General features: G+C 44.2%; 1 protein-coding gene across 5 annotated transcripts in view; it reads left to right on the top strand.

Moving 5' to 3' along the window:
- Window positions 1-370: 370 nt before the first annotated feature.
- Window positions 371-19,389, top strand: part of ZMIZ1 (zinc finger MIZ-type containing 1) — a 335,118-nt gene continuing 316,099 nt past the window's right edge. For 3 of the 5 annotated variants that reach the window (XM_021526680.3, XM_021526678.3, XM_021526679.3), the window contains exon 1: window positions 845-1,126. The gene's annotated coding sequence lies outside the window, so the exon portion shown is untranslated. Of the gene's footprint in view, window positions 633-844; window positions 1,127-19,389 lie in introns of those variants that run through there. The other 2 variants (XM_077784564.1, XM_021526681.3) reach the window with 2 other exon arrangements.

Raw genomic sequence — 19,389 nt, 5'->3', positions numbered from 1 at the left:
TTTTTTAGCAGATTGGGGCTCGTCAGACAAGGACGATTTCTTCTCATTTTCTCCCTGGAAATCGGGCTGGATTTCCTAAGGAGCACAGGGGAAGAAAAACAGCACGAAAACACGCCCTATTGTTAGCGCCGGGGGCCGCGCTCCGGGCGGCGGGGGGGCCCCGGCCCCTGACCGCCCCCCCCGCGGAGGGGCCGCCTCCCGGGCCCGCCCCGCCGCCCGCCCGGCTTCCCCGGCTGAGCGGGGACCCCCGGGAGAACCCCGCTCCTACCTGGGTGGCGGGAGCTCCGGGCTCTGAAAATAGCAGCGGCCCCGAGGGTGGGGGTGGTGGCAATAAATGGAGGGGGGTGGGGGGCTAGAGTGCAATAACGGAGCAGCAGGATGTCTCGGCGTTCCCGTGTAATCCCCCTGCCCGCCCGGTAGTTCCTTCCATGCCCGTAAAAATTCTCTCGGGAAGACGACAGAGACGGAGACACCTCATGCTTGGCAGTGTGTTGGGTCCAGGGTGGTTTTCCCCTATTTAATAATACAAAAACATCGAAGGGAGTATACATATTCTCCAGCTTTCAGTTTCCAGAGTGGAAGGGTTTCCGAGTGCTTGGTATTCAGGAGGACTCCCCGCCTTAAAAGACACTGTAAGACAATATTTGTATTTTAACTCGCATCTAAGGTTTTTAACTTGGTGTGATTTGGGGGGGCTCTGTGTGTGTGTGTGTTGCGGGGGGAGAGGGGAAGGGAGAGAGCGAAGGGAAGAACATCCCTGTAGGAGGCAGCTCCCTTTCAGATAGGAATCTGGGACAGATTTTGCCAGCAGCCACAAAGCATGGCCCTTTGGTAATAGAATAGCCAATGTAATTTGACACTTCAACTTGCTGTGCTCTCTGCTAGTTGATTCACTTACTCACCCACTAACATTGAGCTCCTTTTCACTGTCTGTGGGCAAGGGGAAAAAAGGGGGGGGGGGGAAGGAAGAAAAAAGAAAGCAGGGGCAGAAGGAAGAAAGGAAGGGAATAAACAAAATTATATATTTAAAAATACCCGAGTAGAGCTGCAAATCAGTTGGGAAAGAGGATTTTGCCTGCCTTCTTCCTTATTATTTTGCTGCTGCAAGGCTGTTTGCAATCCGTAGGTAAGTTTCGCGTCTATTTGCGCTCCCTGCTCGCACCTCCCCGTTCGCGGCCGGGCAGGGGTTGCGTCTCGGCGGAGCAGAAACAATGGAGCGGCCACGCTGGGGAAATAGGTGTACAGGGAGAAAAAAAAAAAAAAAAAAAAGAAAACAACATATTTATTCTACAAGGGGAGAAAAATGTGTGGAGACTTCTTAAAGGGGCAGACTGTCCCCGCCGAGGGCGCGGGGCGAGGGCGAGCGAGCAGCCGCGGAGCCGGGCCCGGCGGCAGGGAAGCGGCTGTGCCCGGGCAGTGCCCTTCCCGGGCCGGCCGCGGGGTCGCGGAGGGACCCGGCCCGGGGCGAACTTGGAGCAGCCGCGGCGGGAGGCGGGCGGGCGTCGGAGCCGCCGCAAGCACAAAGGGGGCTGCGGGGACCGGGGCGGCGGCTGTCCCCGGCCGGGGCGAGCGCCGTCGGGGCGGGCAGGAGCCCCGCAGCGGGGCCGGGGCTGCGGCTCGGGCTGTGCGTGCCCGGCCGGCTGTGTGTGCGTGCCCGGCTCGGGAGACGCGTGGGGAAGCTTGCGCCTGTTCTTGGGGCTGCGGGAAGCTTGCCTGGGTCTAAATTCCTCGCGTCTGGGTTTTGAGAGCCAGTTGGGACCTGGGCCTCTCTCGCCAAGCAGGAGGAAGGAGCAGCCCCCCTCCCTCCCTCTTCCCCTCCCTCCCCCCGTGCATCTGTCCAGGAAGCCGCCGGGCGGAGGGGAGGGGGCGCGGGGGCAGAGGGCCGGGGGTGCCCGACCCGGCCGGAGCTCGCCCGCCTTTGTGCGAGGGGAGCGGGGGAAGCGCTTGCCGGGGCGGCCGGCGGAGCTGCTCGCGGGGAGAGGGAGAATGGCAGCCAGTTAAAAGACACTTCAGGAATGTAAACATAAAAATAGGAGCCATCCAGCCACGCTCTTGTTCCCCCCCCACCCCCCCGCCGGGCTCGGGATAGCATTCTGGGCTGGCGCGGTAGCGGGGAAGGAGTACGGCAGTCCGAGACAGGGGGAGGAAGTTGTTACTATAATCGGGGTTTTAGACTGTAAACTTTGTTTTGCACGTGCAAAGTTTTAATTTCGGTGCCGCCTCGGAGGCTGCGATGAGAGACGCGGGGCGGCGCCTCGGGGGTGCCCCTTCGAGTGCAGCCCCCAGCACCGTCTTTGCTAAAGGTGGAACCTGCCCCGGTGGCAGCGGGACCCCCGCATCGCCGCTTTTGTCTGGGGTTGCCGGGGTCCCGCTCACCAGCCCGGCAGCTGCTTAAGTTGGTGCAAATTGTGGCTGTATCGTCAGTTTATCGAGACCGAAGCAAACTCAAGGCATAGCTCTGCTCTGTCGTCCGACTGTGCGCCGTGTGTATTTTTGTGCTTCAGTTAATAATCTGCAAACGGCTTAATGGCTCTGTAGTGCCAGAGGAATTGGTTTTCTCCATTTACTTCAGCAGGCCTGAGTGAAGCTGGTGTTCTGACTGCTTTTTTCAATGCATTGACACGAGAGAAGAGGATTTAACTTGGCAGCCTGAACAAATGCTCTATCAAAGGTTTCCTAAGAGACAGTAGGAGAGCTGGGGTGATGAATGACCTGGGGTAGTTTTAGGGTGCTACCTATGCAAGCTTTCTTTTAAATATGAAATGGCCATTTAGGGCTCTGAATAAAACTGTGCGCATCAGAAAGGCGACAGGCTTATAAAATTTAAAAGGGCAAAAACCCATTAATGCTGTGGCAAAGCTTTGGCTCCCAGCTCTGGTTGAGTAGTTCCAACTGCCGTGAAGTGCCAAAGCTTTTAAGGAATCTTTAGCAACAGCTTCTCTCTAGCTGTGGAGCGGACCTTGGCCTTGCACACTGGAAGTTTAATGGTGCAAGCTTTTCTCCTCCCCACGCAAGGGAGGAAAGGCGAGGGCAGCAGGTGGGAGGGTACTGGGGACAATGTAGGGGTGAAGCAAAATCTGGAGGGGAATTAAAGGAAAAGGCTGTATGCTGGAATGTATGGCTAAAATGACTTACTGGTGGGAACCTGTTCAGGTTGTGATACTGGGACAGTAACATGGCACAGTGGGTAACTCAGAAATGTTACTAGCACCAGCAGAAAAGTTTCACAAAGGAATGTAACAAATCTAAACACCTTTGGGAAACAAATTCCTCTGATGAACATAGTTGGTTGTGGATTCAGAGCTCCACTTCCTTCACCTGACTGGGTAAAATGTACTATGGCATCAATCTTCTCTTGGCGAGGCCTGGTGCAGGTTTGTGAATGCCAGAAGACTTGCTCTGACCTTTCTCTGTTCCAAGCTGAGGATGTTGAAACACCAGCCATCAAACAAAAGAGACATTGAAAGCAAGATCTGCAATGGAGCACGTGTGACTTTGAGGCTAGCTGAGTGCATTTGGTGGCCGTTTTCTCAGAGTTCGGGGTGGGGAAGAGGAGAAGGAAAAGGTCACTAATTTTTACAGTGAGGCTATAGAAAACCTGACTTTAAATCCCCTAAATATTGCATAGTCAAGTATTTTTTTTATCTTTTTAAGTGTCGTTTCCAAGTGCCTTGATTTCTGCTCTTTTTACATATGTATCTATAATTGCTACATTACAAGAGGAGGATTATTTTTCCCTATGGGTGCAAGGGGGACCAGGAATTTTGCATAATCCACTGCATTAAATAAAGAAAGAGGCTTTAAAAATCAATGTCTTTAGGATTATATTTTAAAACAATGAAGAATTTCCTGGGATTGAATTGACAGATTGTGAGTTTTATCTACATACGATAACACTACCTTGAAAAGTGCCTGATTTCAAGATTATTCTGTAAATTGTAATTTAAATTTACTTTGGGCTTTCTGAATTTAAGAAGAACACCTTTGGGACCCGTTGATATAGGTATCTAACCTGCTAATTACATTCATGTCAGAATGGACAGATGCTTTTATTGTTTGCATTGTTTACAGTTCACAATACTTTATTTAAACGTTGATCATGATTAGAAACAATAATTGAGTCTGTGGCAAAGGATCAATGAAAACTTTGTTTCAGGAAAGAAGTGAGTTGCTGTGTATATGTACAGAGAATGTTTTGTGCTCTCTAGGATGAAATATATCTGAGATCTTAGTATAGCGTACAATTCTGTTTTTAGATTATTTTAAGAAACCTACAAAAGATAATGGATCAGTTTTTACAACATCTGAATGATTTCTCCTGTACAAGGAGTGGAAAGGCAAGGCTTTCTGTAGCACAGTTCCATTCATAACTTTTCTTGGGAGTTGTTTGCCCTTTGCCCCAAATCTCTTCCACTTTTATGGGCTCCAAAGGTTTTCTGTTGGGGGGGTGGGGGAGATGGAAGCCAAAGCAGAAACAAGCCAGCACCCCAAACCCTCATGGATGGCAGTTACATCACTGATACTATAGTTGGAGACAATGTTGGCAGGTTTTTAGCAACTTGATGTTCGTACTAGCAGCCTGGAAAGCCTAGTTTCTCTCCTGAAAAGGAAGAAAAATAGATCTGGGAAAGGAATTCCTTTTGCCTTCCCCAATGTTGTTGATAGGTTTCAGAGCAACAGGGATCCAGGCTTTTGCCAGTCGCACAGGAGATAATGTGACTATGAGAAATGGAGGTAGTGGCTGGCCGGGAACTCGTGGTGCCTGCTGTGCTGCTCTAACAACGTGGGTGATCAAATGCTGCAGGAGGCGTGAGCTTGGGTTGTTATGGCTTTACCTGGGAAGCCTGTTTCTCATAAATAAGTAGGACTGCAGTTAATGCCTGTGGTAGCAAATTTGACCACTATGCAATTGGCTAATTTGTTCGCTCCTAGTTAGACCAATTTTTTTGAAATTCTATCCTGTATTACAGCAAAGCAGCGAGAATATTGCCGAAGAGTTTATGTTGGTTTATGCTTGTTCCTGTCAACTGCCTGTTGTAGGACAAGCAGCACAAGCCCTCTTTATCCATTTAGGTGTGTTTTATGGGAAAACACAGTAAGGAAAACATCAATATAGATCCACCACAGATAGACCTCCTGCTCTGATATTGTATGCTTTCCTTACAGTCAATTCACATCTTCACTCCAAGTGTATGTAAGCCTTCCTGCTGATGACAAGTTGAGGCTGTCAGTGGTATTAGAAATAATTTCAGGTTTAAAATGGTGTCTTTGGCTTAAAAGGTTGTTTTGCTGTATTGATTTCTTCCTCTCCCCCTTCTTACTACAGAGCAGAAAATTCTTATGTAGCAACTTGCAATTCTTCACTTCCATTGAGTTTCACGTGATCATTAACATTCAGCTTGGCTAATGTTAGAATATTTTAAAGAGAATATAGGCTGCTAGGGAAATGTCCAGGCAATGAGTAGTAATGGATCTCCACAGCTAGACTGTTGGAGGCAGTAGTGTATTATGAGAGTAGGAGATGGCCTTACACTTGTAACATGTTATTTTTGGTTCTAATAATTTAAGATACACTGAAGTCTACATTGCCTGCAAAGATGAAGTTTCCTGGCTTTAGTACAGTGCCTCTGCCCTTCCCTTTATGGAGCAGGGCAGATTTCTATGGGTATTAGGTATCCAGTAAAAAAAGCAAAGTTGTTCTTAGACAGACAAAATCACTTGCAACCTAATTTCTCCTGTAAGTGTCAATAGAAATTAAGTTACTCCATAGGGAATGACTCATTCGTTAAAAGAACCTGCCCTTCTGAAGGTTCACATAGGTGATCACTCATTCTGGAATACCTGTAGCTTCCTTCAGTTGCTTGCACATTTTAGTTCTGTAGCAGAGGACAGAGGAAGTAATTTGTTCTCCTGTAGTGAATGGTGTTAGATCCAAGAAATCCTTTCCAGTCAGTGATGGTTGATGCATTTTAAAATAAGGTCTAGGATCTAGTGAAATATCTAAGCTTGAAAAGGGACTTCTGTCCTTGACATGGATAATTGTATAGATCAAGCTGGTTTGTGTTTTGTCTAGTGTACTAATATTGGGGTAGTCACATACAGCTTATCCCAGTAGCATTCCATGAACATAAATGTGGGAAGCATATCCCCTGGTTGGTAATCCAGGGTTTGTTTTGACTCTGCAAACCAGCTTTGACTTGATTCCCAAAGTGAAGCTGGAAGGCTCCTGGCTCAATACCAGGCAGGGGGAGGGAGGAAAAGAAATTGCTCAAAACCCTATTTATATGCATAGTGCTACAAACCTGTGCAAATTTCATAAAAGTGTGAGTTTGTATTACCTCTACTGCTCATTGTTAGTCTATATAAGAGGTTTCTTGTTAATTTTATGTTTGCTTATTTGTCCTGGCTTATGTCAGTGGCTGGTGAAGACCTGATTTATAACTCATGTCCTCATGCTAAGACATCCTCCTTCAGACCTGTGAAATCTACCCAGGCCATGGTCCAGCTGCCTGATCTGCAGCCAGTTGTGTTATCCTCTCCCTGTGGGGCTACATGCCAGTTCTTTGGTAGTCAGTATTGGCTGCGGGCACAGAGGGACTGTGTTTTTTCTAAACCTTTTTTATTTCCAGGGCTAAGCAGCAGTGCTGTGGGTCTGACTTAGAAAGGGGAACAACTCTAATGTATAGATAATACATATGTGTTGTCAAAGCTAACACAAGAATGAAAGCCACAAAAGTGAAGCATCTGATAATGTCATGCAAAACCAGTATGGAGATTGTTGTCTTTGTTTTTTTGTTTTTTTTTTTTTTTTTTTCAAATCTTACTTGTTCTCATGTTCTTAACTCTTTGCCTGGTATCTGGTAAATTCTTCTGGTGATTTAGTTTGGTAGTCAGCTTGGTCCAGATAGCATTAACTAGAGATTACTGACTACTTTATCTAATGCACAAATGTGGGGAAACGGCCTCATTCATATGGCAGCTCTTTGTGCTGTGAAATACCGTTTGTCATCTTTGCTGATTAAGTAAAAGCATGTTTGAGAAGTAAGAGAAAGAGCAATACCTTGACAACAAGTTTGTGTTGTCTTTTGGATTCAGGTAGTTTTTCATTCCTTTGAGACTTCAGGGCTCCGATGACTGACTGGCTGGCACAGTGAACGGTATCTGTCTTAGAGATTTCTAGATAGTCTCATAACTAATCAGAAGGCATTATTTATTGGGACTGCAGTGACATAGATATATGACAGAATAGTAGGGGCTTCAATTGGCCATTTAGTAGCAAAAACAGTTCCCTTGATGTGTATCTGCTTGTTTCTTGGCTCCATTCCTGATTCCCTCTGAGAACAGTGGAGTCTTTTAGGCTGCTTGGAAATACACACCTCTGTATCTCCATCAGTAAATTCTGCAGTGCAGGTTTCTCTTCTTATGTTTTTGAACACCCATTCTGAAAACAGATTAACTGATCTAATACTGGATTATTGTGTAAATAAGGGCACCGTGGGATGAGGAAGAGGTGCAGGACAGTGCACAGGCTGACCCTGCAGGGCAGTTGGTGCTTGAAAAGGTTTGAAATGGGATTTCCCTAGAAATTGTCTGGTTCATACTGACAAAGGGGATTCAGAGTCTACCTCACCAAAAGCAGAAATCATTGTAAGCTTGTAAGGTGTTTTTATGACTTTGATTTTGTGTGAAACTCAGACCCTTCCCCTGTGCTCTTCTCTTGGACATGACTGTTGTCCAGCAGCCTGCTAGATGGGCATTCTCCAGCTCAAAGGTTACCATCTGCTCTTGGTTATTTTAGAGGTGTGAGAGTGTGATGTCTGAGGGGAAAAAATCTACCACAAGAGAGCTGAGTGACAGGGAGGAGAAGCTTGAGCCCTGAGTTGCAAGACCTCCACCCCCTCCAACTGCAGCCACTTTCTTGAGGAAATGAGAGAAACTCATCAACTGCTGTCCTGCTGTGTCTGCCCCCAGTTTGAGCAGTGCTTCTGTTTGTGCAGCCTGAAGGTGGGATGCCTCCATAGATAGTGTGAAAATAAGAAATACCTTACATATTATTACTTTCACATAAGCCTTAGTTTTCCTTAGTATTGCACATCTCCAAGATCTTGGCTATTGTAAATGATAAAAAGCCTTATAAACATGAAAATTTTCTTAGAGAATGCATTTGCTTAAAATACATTGCAAAATACAAGTTCCTGCAGCTAAACTATTTTGACAATAAGCACTGTTACACTTCAGTTTTAAAGCTTATATATTTTTAGGTGAATGGAAGAGCCATTTCATTATCTCCCCTGTCCTGCCAAACTGCACCAACCCTACCTCCTGCTAAAAAAAAGGGGCAAGAAAATGCTTTAGAAAGCAGACTGAATTCTCAGAAAAGCAGTTTGTTTATGCATTTACCCATAGATGAAAGAGAGGAGTTTATTGTCCCACAGGTTTGTAGGGGAAAAGAAGACTGATATGGTTGTCAGGCAATCTACCCAGTCTCTTAGTGTCCTTCTTGTAAATTCTATGTTTGTTTAATGCTTATAACTCTTTTCCCAGGAGTGGGATCACAGAAGTTAACTTCTTTACAGCTGTTACACAGCTTATGCTTGGGTCTCCCTTACAGCAACCCAAGGCTTTCCCCAAGCCTTTTCAAGTAAAGCTTCTCATCTCCATTTAGCACAGGTTGATTCACTTTACTTTTAATTAAACTTCTTTTTTTAACTGGAATTCTTGTTCTAAAGGATGTCAGGCCAGCAAACTGTCATCCTGTACATGCTTTTGTGATCCCATCTGCACGCTTAGTTCACTGTCCTTTAGGTGCTCTACAAAACCACAAAACCTTACCTTTCTTTTTCACAGAAAACCAAGATGCTGAGTTGCAGTGGGCACTTCTGTGCAGATGTGGATGGTAGTTCTGGGACTGAAAAGGTGAATTTGACGTGTGTTGTGCTGTCAAGGCTGTTTCTCTACAAACTAGTGTTCAAATTGATTCCATTCACAAGTCCTTTTTTTATTCTGAGATAACCACTCAGATATGTCTCACCTGGTGAGACTTAAAGCAGCTATCAGTCCTGCTTTTAGATGTTTGTCACAGGAGCTGTACTTTAGTCTTTGCTTGGTCTCTCAAGTGTGAGATTTCTCCAAAAATCTACATCACTGTTTTAAAAGGCATTGGGTTGCAATCCAGCTGGAGTTAGATACCATTAGAGATGGGCGCCTACTAGCTTTCCAAATGAATGCGTAGCTTTGGCTTTTGGCACTGTAATACTCTGACATCTCTCACATTAAAATCATAACACTATTATGTAAGGAGAAGTTATTTTGGGTCACTAGCAGAGCCCTCTCAGACTTTGTTAGATCAGCCTTGCACGTTAAAACACTTGGGCTCTCATCTTCTTCCTGCAGTTTTTGGCATTATAAGTGTGTGGGTGCTGTGTCCTTTCTCAGTCATTTCCCCTCTGCTTTTCTCTGGCTGCATGGCTGGCTCTGAACCTGCTAGTGCCACAGAATCGGCGTGCCTGTGGGGAGCCTCGCAGAGGAAGGGCTTGCTCAGCACTGCTCAGCCCTGGCTTCCACTCCCCAGTCCCAGCTGCCCTGAGCTGGCACTGAAGGAAGGAGAGACGGGGGCTCTGTGATCCTGCTGCTCCGGGCTCTGTGCAGCAGGCAGGCAGGAGTTGTGTGGGAAGCTGGATACCCAGGAGGGCTTCAAACTGCACTAAACAAAGTCCCACCTCTGCAGCAGGCACTTGCTTGTTTATGTGTAACTCAGGAGTCTGTTTCATTTGGCCTTGTGTTATTATTTAGCAAAGGACAAGTAAAACGCCAGCTGTTGGTGACCAGCAAGAGACAGAGCACAGAATGAATCCAGGGGAACCTTTACAATGTTTGTTGTTAACAAATACTTAAACCTAGTGTTTAGCAAAAGTACAATTAAAATATGAAAGATGGACTTGTGTGAGCATTATAAATGCTTCCTTTGGAGACCAGTCCTCGCATTCCAAGTGATCCTTGGGTATGAATTGCACATACAGGGATGGCCATTCAGAGATGGCTTATGCTTCAGAAGGAATCAGCAACAGGACAGAAGATAAATATTTTTAAAAATCCACATCAAATCGCTGTGTCCTCGAAGTCTGTGTGGCAGGGAGAGCAGAGCTGCTGGATTCCACTGCCGGTGCCACTGGCTGGAGCTGTGCAGGTTGGGAGAGTGGAAAGGCCCCCAGGGGCACAGGCCAGATGGTGCTTGGTGCTGCTCAGGCTGGGGTGAGGCAGTGGTTCCTTCTGCAAAGAGCACTACTGTGGATGGTTAGAGCTTCAGAGCTTTTTGGATGAAAACGGGTTCTGGAAATGTTTGCAATCATTTTTATTCTACCTATATTCATTGCAGATTGCCCTTTTGTAAAGGAACCAATTGAAAAGCTTCTGAGGGGTGTAGGGTCTGCAGGGAAGAGAAGGACAAAGTTTAGACTGCAGTGGTGGCTGCTGCTGGAGGGTTCAGAGTGGAGCTCTGAGGAACTGGCTGGGGGAAACAAATGAGCGCCTTAAATACAGGATTGTGCTGCTTCTCTTATCCTTAAGTAAGGTTGTTTTATCTCCAAATAAATACAAAAAATGCTGAAAATTTCGGATTCATCTGTTGATGTTGCTTTTGTTAACTAATTGGTACTTGGAACATCTATTTTTAAGACTTTGGCGTGTTTCCTCTTAGCTACCCTAGAGCATAGCTGCTTCCACAAGAGTGGTGGTTGGTATGCTGTATTTAAGGCAATGTTTTGTAACGTTTGGATGTCTGCCTTTAGCTTTGTGATAGACTGTGATGGGTCCTTGTAAGCCCCATGGCACTGGAGTGGTTCACCCAGGACAGCTCCAGCTCGGTGTCTGTGTGCCCAGAGCTGGGAGCACCAGGCATATGCAGGTAAACACATTAATGAGCTGCAAGGAGGATCAAGTCGGTGACAGGCAGGCTGCTATTGTGCGGTGCCCAGGCTGTGCCATGGTGACTAAGACGCTGTGATAGTTTCCTTATTGGCCACCATCTGTCTGCTCCTGGCTGGAGCTTCTTGGCTGGCACTCTGCCTTCGGAGAGGGACCAACGCTGCTGCCTCGGTGCAGCACCCAGTGCAGGGATCTGGGGTGGGCAAGGAGGGGACAGTGGATGCCCAGCAGGTTTCTGGTCACAGGTGTAAGATACACTTGTTTAATCACTTTGGAAAAAAAATCCCCAAACTTTTGAGACAACGTTTTCAGTGTATTCTTAAAGGTTTTGCATCCTAAATGCTTGCATACATCACTCAATGCATAAACTCCTTTGTAACACTTTTTGTGAAAGAAAATCTGGTACTATTGCCTAATTTTAGAATATTAGTGCTTTGAAAATTTAAAGAAAACTTCACATGTTTCTGGTGACATACAGTGGTGACACAATTTGAAATTCACATTTAAAAATTTGAATTTGGTCACCCAAAAAGAAACAGCAAGTCAGTGTGGAGTCTTACTCCTTTTTCTGAAATTGCAGCTATGGCCCTCAGTATCTCCTTCTCAATAAAGAGAAATGTAAATCAGAAATACTTGTAATGTTACCAACATGTGGTCCTAGCAATATTCCTGCATATTAAGTTATAAAATAAAGAAATAGTATGTATCTCCTTCTGTATGAAAAATAAAAATATATTTTGAAGTATATATTTGCTCTAGTCATGCTCATCTTCAATGTTCATGAATTTATACCTTATTTTGCTGAAGAAACTGGCAGCCAATACTACCTGAAAAACTGCTTATACAAGAAACTAAATATTGGGAAGTCAAGCTCCCATTTTACCTGTTGCATCCAATTTAAGAATATTTGGTAGTAAATGAAAGGTGAATACATATAGCCCAACCTCTCAACAACATCTCTTTGCTTTCCTTCATTGTTTAATAATGTTAAACCCCCCCAAAAGGAACATTGAAGAGGCAGGGCTTCTTTGTCTGTTATCTATTTGTGTTTTTAATGTAGAATATTTTTAGCCTGAGAGGCAAAAAACCATACTTTTGTATTGAAAGAGACTGTAGTTTCCTTTTATTTTAAACTCTGGATGAGAAACAAGATGTCAGACCTATTATAATGCAGCCCAGTAATTAACATATGTTGGTCTGCCTCTGCCAAGGATTTCTTATGAGTAATGCAAGTTGCACAAGTAGAGGAGTCAGGTGGTTTGTCAGTGAAGAATCATACACATGCTTGAGTGATCAGATCCTAGAGACACCATCTGAAGACAGAATGTGTATCTTTGTTTGAATCTAGGAACAATTATAGTTTAAATCACCTTGCAGCTGCCTTAAGTTTAAAAATGTAGGTAAAGTCAGCTTTTTCATGGTGGATATTTTTTTTCCCTAATGAGGTGTATATGACCAGTTGTGATCTATTTTCCTAATAAATAAATGTTAGGGGAAACAATAGCTAAAATATTCCTGAACTCTGAAATGTGCTACAGTTAGTGTTCTTTCTACGAGGAGATTTTGTTCCTTAACCTAAAAGGAGACTGGTGCACACCCACTCATGGTTTAATGTGGGATCACAATTAATGAGTGCATCTTCTGCACAGCTCTCTCAATGTGACCCCATCATCTTGGCTGAAGGGACTGGAGCATGGAATGTAATAGGATCAGTCAATATCTGCATATATTGCAAGTATTGACAACTTACAAACACCAGAGCTTCTTTGGTAGTTTATCACCATAGTGTAAAACCACAATTTTTTTTTTTACTTTAGAGTTGTGTTTAATTTGTAGTCTGTATTTTGACTATAAATATAAGCTATAAATCAAACTTGACTGTGACAGTGATGGCCTTCAGGCTACCTTTTGGTTGTAAATTCACAATTGTTTTTGCCTTGAGTGCCATTATCAAGCTAAGCAGTGTAGATAGTCTTGAATAAAAGAAATTTCAGTACAGGAAATGGATTTTGGTGCTTAGACTAATAATTAGACTAATTTAAGATTGCCAGCCTTAAAATATTCAGCCATTAGAACCCAGGCATATCAAATAATTTTAAGTAAAAAATAAACTTTAATTCCTTAGCAAAATCTGCCTTTGGTACCCTGTTTAGGGTCTATATTTTCAGGTTTCATCTTGGCTCACAAGCACTAGAAGCTCATTAAATGGACAGAGATGCTGTTATAATTGGTTCACTTAAGGAGTTGGAGCTTTAGAGTACACATGAAAGTAATATTAGGCTTAACTCCAGAACTTGTTTCTCACTTTCTACTGCATTTCCATGCCCTGTTAGGTCGTGGTAGGTCCAGTTCACCCACCAAGGGTGTTTGCCACCCTTTTTCAAAACATGGCAGTGCAATTGATAGTCACACCCAGTAACACTGCTTGCCTGTTTTTCAAATCATTGAGCAACTTGTGGCTTCCAAAAAGGTTAAGTAAGGACTGCAGTGGATCAGAACTCCTGATGTGCAAAATTTTAATGTCTAGAAAATGCTGAGATCTCTAAAAGTGAAATTTTTGGATGTAAAAATTTTTTCCCTTTCCACTGTTGTTATTCTTAACTGGGCAGATTCAGCAGCTTTTGAGGAGATGCTGGAAAACCCAACTGGTTTAAGGGGGAAATAGCTGGCTGGGAAAAATACATGGTGAGAAAGATGTAGCTGCATTTACTGCCATAGCGACATTTTGGCCATGGAAAGTGAAATTGCTGAACTTGTGTTAATATTTATTGTGCATTCAAATACCTGTCGGAAGGCTTTGTGATCTATGGGTACTATTTTTATCTTCATTTACAAATCAGCAGGTGTTCACAGGCCTGTTGGACATCCATCCTTTTGAGGCATTTATGAGTAAACGTTTCTGGCTGTCATAATTTCGGTTGGTCAAGTTCACATTAATTGCTGCACTCTGTGCAGTTGTTCTAACATTTAAATACTGCCTGTGAGTAGGTTTGATTAAAATTATGTCTCTAGGTGCACACTAAATACCTTTGATACCTCACCTACAAACAACTGTAGAATTGTTGGTGAGAATGACAGCTGCAGGCAATAAACGAGGACAGTAATAGAAGTCTCAGTGCTGGAGAGAGCATCATAAATCATGAGGTGAGAGCAGCGTGTGTGCTGACAAATCGGTGAGCAGCTGCAAACAGCATTTTCCAGGTAAGAATTATTGCACTCGCTCCTGATAACTGCTCAGAAACCACCTCTTCCTTGTATGTGGGCAACTTTGCCCCTGCACAGGTACTCACAGCAGTAAGCTGTTGAGCTCTAGTATTTTGCCTGGGAATGGTGTTTTGTGTGCTGTAAGCTACATATTGTACATTGGACCTTGGTTTTCATCCAGGGTGTATTCAAGTGTGAGTTTTCCCCTTCAGGGAGGAAAATCCCCATGCTTATTGCAGCAGATGAGTTATTTGATTTAGTTTCCTCAGAGACTTTGGAGAAGTGTGCTTGACAGGTGGAGAGAAGGAGATGGATTTGGCTGTTTTTAACAAGCTTGCTTTGTTAGCCCTCACTGGGTGGAGTTTGGAGGAGGTACATATGCCTCTTCAAAAATAAATGAAAAAAAATACTGGAATGATGCTGTTTAAGTAAGGGAAGTGATAATCCAGTCACATAGAAAGCAGTCTTGCTTTTCTACTATAAGGGAGATGAAAACTACTTTAATGAAATAATGATGAGAAACAGATGGCAAAGAGCTAGCAACTGAAATATTTCTTGAACACTAGAAAATAAGTGTCAAACACGTGTCCTATAATGTAATTATTGCTGAAAGCATAACATGTCAGAATATGTTTTAAAATGTTCAAATCTTTTTTTATACGTAATTCAACCTTAATCTCTTGGGTTTTTGTTAATAGATTTTAATCCTGATAAATTAATGGCTTAGAAATTTTGATGACCAGAAGTTACTGCCACTTTGCTTAGACAAGTGAATGTGACACCAATGCTCTGCTCCAGAAAGGTGCTGCAGCTGGCAGACATTGATAGCTTCAATATGCAGTCTTGCAAGACTACCCTTTTGAGTTCCTATGCTCTCAGTTTGTTGTCCGTGGTGGGAGAAGTTGCTAACACACATGGGCATGTTGGGACTGCAGTTGAACAGGGCAGCCCCAGCTGTGGGTGCTGGGTGTCTGGCTCAGGTGTGAGGCTCCCCTGGCTCTGGTGTTGGGGAGCACAGCTCCAGAATGCAGCACACATCCTGGTGCACACATCCTCCTGCATCCAGGAGCCCTAACAAGCACTGCCCCAGCGCTGCTGCAGGTGTGAGTGCACTGGTGTCCCCACTGTGACAGGGATACTTGAGTATCTGCAAGGATTTAACAGTTTTTCTGTGCTGTGCTTATGGTTAGAATGTAGTTGTTTTTCTGTTGTGCTTGAAACTGTTTACATAAATCATACAAATAAAGTGTTCATTAGAAATGGTCCTTTGAATAGAATCATATAGATTTGAGATAATTGTGTCCCGGTTTACACTCCACCCTTTCCCCACCCCAGGAGGCATCAGGATTTGATCACTGGATTGAGAGAAGACTCTTGTGGTTTTGGAATGTTTTAATTGTGTTTTCACTGTTTTGTTGTTTCTTCGTTTGTTTTCTTGTTAAGGTTCATTTTCAACTGACTTAGCTACAATTGACACCACTGTCCATGACTGCCTGGTTTCTGCATCAATGAAAGGAACATTAGGAACACCCCAGTTTAGCAGATGGAGGGCCAGGACCTCCTTTTTAGTTCAGCTCAACACGCTTCAGGCTGTGACATTTTTCTCAGTGACCAGGCACCTTGCAGTTCCTCCAAAAAATGAACACTATTTTCATACACCTCAGAACAGTGCAACAACCTGGTTTTCCAGAAATGCTTTTTTACCATTATAGACTATTCTTCTGACATTGACAAGTGTACAGGAGAAGCTGTTTCTGAGTTCCTATATTTATGTAACATGGCCAGTGTGTTCAGACACCTTCATGTGCATTTTTTTTCCTCTAAGTCCCATTGAACTGAATATCAGCCTCACCTGATTTAACACTGAGCTTGCCACCATTCATTGGCTGGTGGCATGGTGACTTTGGAAGGTAACTGGAGAATGTGCAAGCTTTGGTGCTTAGCAATGTAGGGCTTTGACTGTGGTCTCCCTGGCATGACCACATTCCTCCCCTTTCCCCATCCTCTGTGCCAGCAGGAATAACAAAGGGGAAGATGTGCAGGTGTGCCTCTCAAAGGAACAGATAAATTGTGTCCTGGAGATGGTGCTGACTGTGTGCCACTAAAACAGACTGATGGGAATCAGGAAAGGTAGGATGGCATGGAAGCAAGGGGCCATCACTGCACCATAGTGGGTGGCTTGTACATGGGTATCTTTTATGGCTTTCTGCATTCACTTCTCCTGGACAGGAATAAATGATGCCATTAATACTGAGGGGAGCTGTACCATGTGAACATGCTGCTCTATGAGAAAGGTGGACAATCCCTCTTTCCATCCTGTGGTTTTGTGCTGTCAGGACTGCTTAAGCCTCTAGGTTCCCTGCTGCATGTTATTCCCATCCTTATGCTGTGTTAGCATAAATATTTGTGCAGGTGCACAATGAACCAGACTGGTGAACTGATGAGGATGGAAACAAAAAAAGCCTTTTGTGTTTCTTACACGTTTTTTCCCTAGTCTGTTTCCCTCTGTGCCTGCACCAATCATTCGTGAGCAGCACATGGACAGCAGCAGAGGATTTGGAAGCACAGCTGTGTAGCAGCCGTGGAGGCAGGAAAGATTGCTTTAACTGGCCCTCCTTCCTAGGAAAATAAGACAGATCCACAGCCTCACAATTAGCAGAAAATAATAAACCCAGCTTGTAAATAGATTGGATCAAGTGATTAAACCACAATATTTTGATTTGTGTAAACTTGTTTTCTTATTAGTACAAGAGCATCTGTTACTGGGGGCAGGTAGATTCTCACTAAATCTAGAAAACCTAAATTGCACGTAACCTTCCCTACATTGGACACTGCTTGTTGTCTGTTAGAGCAGCCTCTGGAACTTGTCAGGAGTCCTGAAAGCAAGACTGCAACAAAAGGAGCTTAGTTCTGCAGGACCATGCCCATGCAAGTTCCTGCCTAAAGCCCTTCATCCATTGCATGACCTTGGGAGGCTGGAGGCCTGTGCTATCTCCAGCTGTGTGACCTGGAGAAGTGAAAAAGTGCTGGAAGAGCTCAGTCTCCACTTGGTCTGTGGTTGAGGGCACTGGGGAAGCATGACAGGACCATGGCTACCCATCACACAGAATAGTCCCCCTCAAGCCTTGTTCCCTCCCCATGCTGCCTGGTGCTGTCCCAGGAATGGGATGGGTAATTTGGAGAACCTGAGCCTTTTAAAACGCCCTTGTATGTCCTGTGACGTAGGAGGTAGTGTGTGAACTGCCACTGAAACCAGCTGTGCTTCATCCTGCTGGTAATTTCTTCCAGTTTGGACCAAGTATCCCCAGCTCTGAGGCTTCTGTTTTGCAGAAGGTGACTGTGGCTTCCACAGACTAAAAGCCCTAATGCATATCTAGGAGGCCCTTTTTTATTTCCTTTCAACAACCTGTGTTTCAACTGAAATGGATTATTTCCTTTTCTGTCAAACCACATCGTGGGAACTTAACACTGCACAGTCAGGGAGGAGGTATCACGGAGCTCGAAGCCCACCCTCCCCTGTGGTTGGTGTGGCTACAGGATACTTCTGTCACACTTATCCCTGGTTGTGTATTGTCACAAATTGTGCAGTAAGATTGAAAGCGAAAACCTGGAAGGGAGAGCCAAGCTGCAGTGTGCACGCTAAAGTATTCCTGCTCTCCTCTGCGCTTCCCACCCTTGGAGGGAGCCAGCAGCTGGTGGGCGAGCTCCTGTGGGTGCCCGGGCGGGGCAGGCGGTCCAGCGCAGGCGGCTCCTTTCCGGGAGCCGTGGCCTCGGCCGGGCCAGCTGGCAGCAGCCCCTGGCTCTGTGCCTCTCCTGCTCCCTGCTCAAGTTTTGCAGCTTTAAAGTCTCCTTTGGGGGCTGAAGTACCGCAGAAGAAGCTGTGCTAAAAGGGTGCCTTTTGCATGGTGTGCAGTCCTGCTGGGGTGGGAGCCCTGATTGGTGGCTGGAGCTCCTGGGCACCATGATAACAAAAATAACCCTTATTATTAAACTAAGCGTGTTGTCTAAATGCTAGTTGTGATTTTAAATTATTTTTTTGTTATGTTTCCTAAAGCCCATGGCGTGCTGTGTTTCTTTGATCTGTATTTTTAGAGGTGTTCTGTTAGTGGGAGCGCGGGTGCTGGGGCTCACGGATCAGACCACAAGTGGCCGTATCCCCTTGGGAGTGAGGAATAAATCACTCTGGCTGGCTTGTGGGTGTAGATGTGTTACATCTGTGGGGTGCCCCATGCTCCTATGGAATTAAATGTTCTTTCTGTTTATTGTGCATGGGTTAGTTATTAAGGGATGTTGTCACTCTTCATGCCTTACACAAATAAAGTGCCAGAGCCCCTGTTGAACAGAAATGCATAAACCAGTCATCTTCAGGTATTGGAGAAAATTTCCCTGAATAAAAAAGCAAGCCAGAACCTTAAATTGGACAGTATTTGTGTGCATTTTACTGTGGGCACCCTAAGCCATCTCAGTGAAGTAGACCGGTGACCTTGGTCCAGACTTTATCCTGATGTTGTGAACAGATTTTGAGTAGATTGCTCTTTGGGGTGCCACACAGCATACAGATTTTGATGAAGTAATTTATGTTCAAACTGGAATAGAGCTGATAGCATCATAGACAGATGTTTTGTGCATCAACCTTTATTGAAAAATAGCTTTTAATAGCTCTAGATAATTTCTTTTTTTAAAATCAAACTTATTCTCAGACCTCAGAAAAAACGTAGAATGACTTATGGTTGAAAACAGAAATTGTCAACACCTTCATGTCTCATGTTAATTTATCTTTCCAAATTTTGTTTTTATTAAAAATAGATTTTTTCTTTAATAAATGCTGATTTTTCTTAAGGCAACTGATAAAGTAAAATGCTGGAACCAGGTCCCTATTCCAGTGCATGCTGTTTCTGAAAATTTGATACTTTCAAATAACATGAAGTGAGACTTCCAAACATCTCCAAATTCTTTGATGTTTTTCAAGTTTACAGACTATTTCTAGAAATCAAGGCACAGATTCATTTTTGCAGGGTTTTTGGTTTTTATTTTTGTGATTGGTTCTTTTAATTAGATTCCAAACAAATTACCATAGTGATATCTTTGTGTGTCAGGATATCAAGAATAACGTAGTGTAAGCCTTTTCCATTAATATTCATTGTGGTATTTCATAACTCTATCTGTTGAGCAGCTCTGATTGAATTTTGAGACATTGTATTGTTTAAAACCCTTTTCATTAATATATTAAACTCTCATAGCATATTATTGAAATCAGTTTGT

This window comes from Lonchura striata, chromosome 7 (assembly GCF_046129695.1).
Source record: "Lonchura striata isolate bLonStr1 chromosome 7, bLonStr1.mat, whole genome shotgun sequence".
In the NCBI taxonomy this organism is placed as follows: Eukaryota; Metazoa; Chordata; class Aves; order Passeriformes; family Estrildidae; genus Lonchura; species Lonchura striata.
This window is presented reverse-complemented; position numbering and strand designations above follow the sequence as displayed.